The sequence below is a fragment of the Hemitrygon akajei genome, chromosome 28 (assembly GCF_048418815.1).
Source record: "Hemitrygon akajei chromosome 28, sHemAka1.3, whole genome shotgun sequence".
Classification (NCBI taxonomy): Eukaryota; Metazoa; Chordata; class Chondrichthyes; order Myliobatiformes; family Dasyatidae; genus Hemitrygon; species Hemitrygon akajei.
In genome coordinates this window covers 5,709,222-5,714,956 of record NC_133151.1, presented here as the reverse complement: position 1 = coordinate 5,714,956, position 5,735 = coordinate 5,709,222, and positions in this window count along the sequence as shown.

Sequence of the window (5,735 nt, the reverse complement as noted above, 5' to 3'; positions counted from 1 at the left end):
TACGCTGCACTCCCTCAGTAGCAATAGCAACTTCATAAGTCATGAGGTTTGTTGTCTTTGTGACAGCAGTACATTGCAGTTCATGATAATAGGAAAAATCCTAAATTACAGCAAGTGTATATTGTGGAAATATATACATTTCCACAATATGTATATGAAATATATATGTTTTATATTCAGATTCAGTTTCAGTTTATTGTCATTTAGAAACCACAAATGCAATGCAGTTAAAAAATGAGACAATGTTCCTCCAGAATGATATCACCAAGGCATATGACAAAACAGACTACACCAGAAAATCCACGTAACATTTGGCAATCCCCAATCCAAGCCATCGGCAACACGACCCCGAGGACTGGGGGCCTGTTCTTCCCAGCAGAGACCCGGACCTCACAGCAGCAGCAGCAACGAAGAAGGTCTTCCTGGAGATTTCCCGATGTTCCTCCGTGCCCCCACGTCCGTTTTCAATCGATTATGATTGCGCACGGCACCCCACTTCACAAATAACAGATAATCAGCTCCGGAGTTCATAAAATAGTCAAATAATTTTGACAAACTTCTATAGATGTGTAGTGGAGAGGGTATGGACTGGCTGTATCACAGCCTGGTATGGAAACACCAATGCCTTTGAATGGAAAATCCTACAAAAGGTATTGGATACAGCCCAGTCCATCATGGGTAAAGCCTTCCCCACCATCGAGCACATCTACATGAAACGCTGTCGAAGGAAAGCAGCATCCATCATCAGGGATCCTCACCACCCAGGCCGTGCTCTCTTCTCACTGCTGCCATCAGGAAGGAGGTACAGGAGCCTCAGGACTCACACCACCAGGTTCAGGGACAGTTACTACCCCTCAACCATCAGGAAGGAGGTACAGGAGCCTCAGGACTCTCACCACCAGGTTCAGGAACAGTTACCACCCCTCAACCATCAGGTAGAAGGTACAGGTCTCGCACCACCAGGTTCAGGAACAGTTACAACCCCTCAACCATCAGGAAGGAGGTACAGGAGCCTCAGGACTCACACCACCAGGTTCAGGAACAGTTACCACCCCTCAACCATCAGGTAGAAGGTACAGGTCTCGCACCACCAGGTTCAGGAACAGTTACTACCCCTCAACCATTAGGAAGGAGGTACAGGAGCCTCAGGACTCGCACCACCAGGTTCAGGAACAGTTACCACCCCTCAACCATCAGGAAGAAGGTACAGGAGCCTCAGGACTCGCACCACCAGGTTCAGGAACAGTTACCACCCCTCAACCATCAGGAAGAAGGTACAGGAGCCTCAGGACTCGCACCACCAGGTTCAGGAACAGTTACCACCCCTCAACCATCAGGTAGAAGGTACAGGACTCGCACCACCAGGTTCAGGAACAGTTACCACCCCTCAACCATCAGGTAGAAGGTACAGGACTCGCACCACCAGATTCAGGAACAGTTACCACCCCTCAACCATCAGGTAGAAGGTACAGGAGCCTCAGGACTCACACCACCAGGTTCAGGAACAGTTACCACCCCTCAACCATCAGGTAGAAGGTACAGGTCTCGCACCACCAGGTTCAGGAACAGTTACAACCCCTCAACCATCAGGAAGGAGGTACAGGAGCCTCAGGACTCTCACCACCAGGTTCAGGAACAGTTACCACCCCTCAACCATCAGGTAGAAGGTACAGGTCTCACACCACCAGGTTCAGGAACAGTTACTACCCCTCAACCATTAGGAAGGAGGTACAGGAGCCTCAGGACTCGCACCACCAGGTTCGAGAACAGTTACCACCCCTCAACCATCAGGTAGAAGGTACAGGACTCGCACCACCAGGTTCAGGAACAGTTACCACCCCTCAACCATCAGGTAGAAGGTACAGGACTCGCACCACCAGATTCAGGAACAGTTACCACCCGTCAACCATCAGGAAGAAGGTACAGGAGCCTCAGGACTCGCACCACCAGGTTCAGGAACAGTGACAACCCCTCAACCATCAGGAAGGAGGTACAGGAGCCTCAGGACTCTCACCACCAGGTTCAGGAACAGTTACCACCCCTCAACCATCAGGTAGAAGGTACAGGACTCGCACCACCAGGTTCAGGAACAGTTACTACCTCAACCATCAGGAAGGAGGTACAGGAGCCTCAGGACTCACACCACCAGGTTCAGGAACAGTTACCACCCCTCAACCATCAGGAAGGAGGTACAGGAGCCTCAGGACTCGCACCACCAGGTTCAGGAACAGTTACCACCCCTCAACCATCAGGAAGGAGGTACAGGAGCCTCAGGACTCGCACCACCAGGTTCAGGAACAGTTACCACCCCTCAACCATCAGGAAGGAGGTACAGGAGCCTCAGGACTCGCACCACCAGGTTCAGGAACAGTTACCACCCCTCAACCATCAGGCTCTTGAACCAAAGGGGATAGCCACACTCACTTGCCCATCCATTGAGATGTTCCCACAACCAATGATCTCACTTTAAGGACTCTTCGTCTCACGTTCTCGTTATTTATTGCTATTCATTTATATTTGCATTTGCACAGTTTGTTGTCCTCTGCACTCTGTTTGATCTTTCATTGATTCTGTTATCATTTCTATTCTATGGATTTGCTGAGAATGCCGGCAGGAAAATGAATCTCAGGGTTGTATATTCTCTGATAATAAAGTTTACTTAGAACTTTGAACTTTGAGGTAGTGCAAAAACAGAAATAAATAAAAAGTAGTGAGGTAGTGTTCACGGGTTCAAAGTCCATTTAGAAGTCAGATGGCAGAGGGGAAGAAGCTGTTCCTGAATCACTGAGTGTGTGTCTTCAGGCTCCTGTACCTCCTCCCTGATGGCAGAGGGGAAGAAGCTGTTCCTGAATCGCTGAGTGTGTGTCTTCAGGCTCCTGTACCTCCTCCCTGATGGCAGAGGGGAAGAAGCTGTTCCTGAATCGTTGAGTGTGTGCCTTCAGGCTCCTGTACCTCCTCCCTGATGGCAGAGGGGAAGAAGCTGTTCCTGAATCGTTGAGTGTGTGTCTTCAGGCTCCTGTACCTCCTCCCTGATGGCAGAGGGGAAGAAGCTGTTCCTGAATCGTTGAGTGTGTGTCTTCAGGCTCCTGTACCTCCTCCATGATGGCAGAGGGGAAGAAGCTGTTCCTGAATCGTTGAGTGTGTGCCTTCAGGCTCCTGTACCTCCTCCCTGATGGCTGAGGGGAAGAAGCTGTTCCTGAATAGTTGAGTGTGTGTCTTCAGGCTCCTGTACCCCCTCCCTGATGGCAGAGGGGAAGAAGCTGTTCCTGAATAGTTGAGTGTGTGTCTTCAGGCTCCTGTACCCCCTCCCTGATGGCAGAGGGGAAGAAGCTGTTCCTGAATCGTTGAGTGTGTGTCTTCAGGCTCCTGTACCCCCTCCCTGATGGCAGAGGGGAAGAAGCTGTTCCTGAATCGTTGAGTGTGTGCCTTCTGGCTCCTGTACCTCCTCCCCGATGGTAGCAATGAGAAGAGGGCACGTCCTGGGTGATGGGGGTCCTTAATGATGGAAGCCGCCTTTTTGAGGCTTCTCTCCTTGAAGATGTCCTGGATACGACGGGGGCCGGTGCCCATGGTGGAGCTGATTGTTTACAACTCTCTGCAGTCTCCCCCCCCACCCCCAACGCCCAGACCAGACAGTGATGCAGCCAGTTAGAATGCTCCCCATCTGTAGAGAACTGCGAGCGATTCTGGGGACGTTCCAAACCTCCTCGAGCTCCCGATGGAATACGGCCGCTGCCGCGCATTCTTTGGAGCTGCATCAATACCTTGGGCCCGGGATCGACCCTCAAAAGATTTAAGCAGCACTGCACGAGAGAAGTATAATTCAAACGTAATCGATGCACAATTTCGACAACAGAGAACACAACTCGAACATTAAAGCAAAGTCCACTTTACTACGGTGCTCAAAGTGGTCATAGCATTGTCAACTGGTTCGAGAACTAAATGGCTGAAGGGAAGTAGCTGTTCCTGGACCTGGTGGTAAGGCCATAAGACACGGGGTCAGCCCTGGGTGTCGCTATCTCTGAGGATCTAACCTGGACCCAGCATATCGACGCAGCTATAAAGAAGGCAGGACAGCGGCTATATTTCATGAGGAGTTTGAGGAGATTTGATTTATCACCTAAATCTCTTGAAAACCCGATGGCAGACGCGATCTCAATGGCTCTCCACACGGCCTTAGACCACCTGGACAACACAAACACCCGCGTCAGGACGCTGTTCATCGACTGTAGCTCAGCATTTAACTCCATCGTTCCCACAATCGTGACTGAGAAGTTGCAGAACCCGGGCCTCTGTACCTCCCTCTGCAATTGGATCCTCGACTTCCTAACCACAAGACCACGATCTGCGCGGATTGGTGCTAACATCTCCTCCTCGCTGACGATCAACACTGGTTCACCTCAGGGGAGTGTGCTTAGCCCACTGCTCTACTCTCTGTATACACATGGCTGTGTGGCTAGGCACAGCTCAAATACCATCTATAAATTTGCTGATGATACAACCATTGTTGGTAGAATCTCAGGTGGTGACGAGAGGGCGTACAGGAGTGAGATGTGCCAACTAGTGGAGTGGTGCCGCAGCAACAACCTGACACTCAACGTCAGTAAGACCAAAGAGCTGATTGTGGACTTCAGGATGGGTAAGACAAAGGAACACATACCAATCCTCACTGAGGGATCAGAAGCGGAGAGAGTGAGCAGTTTCAGGTTCCTGGGTGGCAAGACCTGTGAGGACCTCACCTGGTCCCAATATATTGCACAGAATGGAAGTTAAACTACAGAGAGTTGTAAACTCAGTCAGCTCCAGCATGGGCACTAGCCTCCGTCGTATCCAGGGGATTTTCAAGGAGCGGTGTCTCGGGAGGCAGCGTCCATCATCAAGGACCCCCACCACCCAGGACTTCTCATTTTTACCATCAGGAAGGAGGTACAGAAGCCTGAAGGCACACACTCTAGGGATTTGCAGTCAATCGATATAAACTATCTTATGGATTTATAATTACTGTGGTCTTTATCTTATTGTGTGTGTGTGTGGGGGTTTTTTTTTTGGCTGTATCTGACCCGGAGTAACAATTATTTCGCTCTCCTTTACATTTACGTTCTGGAAATGACACTGAACAACCTTAAATGAGAGAACACCTGCTTAACGCACAAAAAAATCCGGAGGAACTCAGCAGGCCAGGCAGCATCCATGGAAATGAGTAAACAGTCGACAATTACTTCGCCGGGACTCAATCTTAAAATCCTGAACCTCCACGAGCTCCTAACTCAGAGGGAGTAGGGGCCATTCACTCAGTTTGGAGACGGTTCCTCCAGCACTCGCTCCCCCAGGCTACTGGCACCAGGAAGGCTGCCGGGAGCTGCAGAGAGCTAGCATGGGGGCGTCGATGGGCTGAGCGGTCCCCCCAACCCCGCTGCACCAGAGCGACCGGGAGAGCCACCAGGAGCTGCAGAGAGCTAGCACGGAGAAGGTGGATGGGCTGAGCGGTCACCCCCGCTGCGCCAGGGCGCCCAGGAGCTGCAGAGAGCTAGCACGGAGAAGGTCGATGGGCTGAGCGGTCACCCCCGCTGCGCCAGGGCGCCCAGGAGCTGCAGAGAGCTAGCACGGAGAAGGTCGATGGGCTGAGCGGTCACCCCCGCTGCGCCAGGGCGCCCGGGAGCTGCAGAGAGCTGGCACGGAGGAAGTCGATGGGCTGAGCGGTGCCCCCAACCCCGCCTCACCAGAGCGACCGGGAG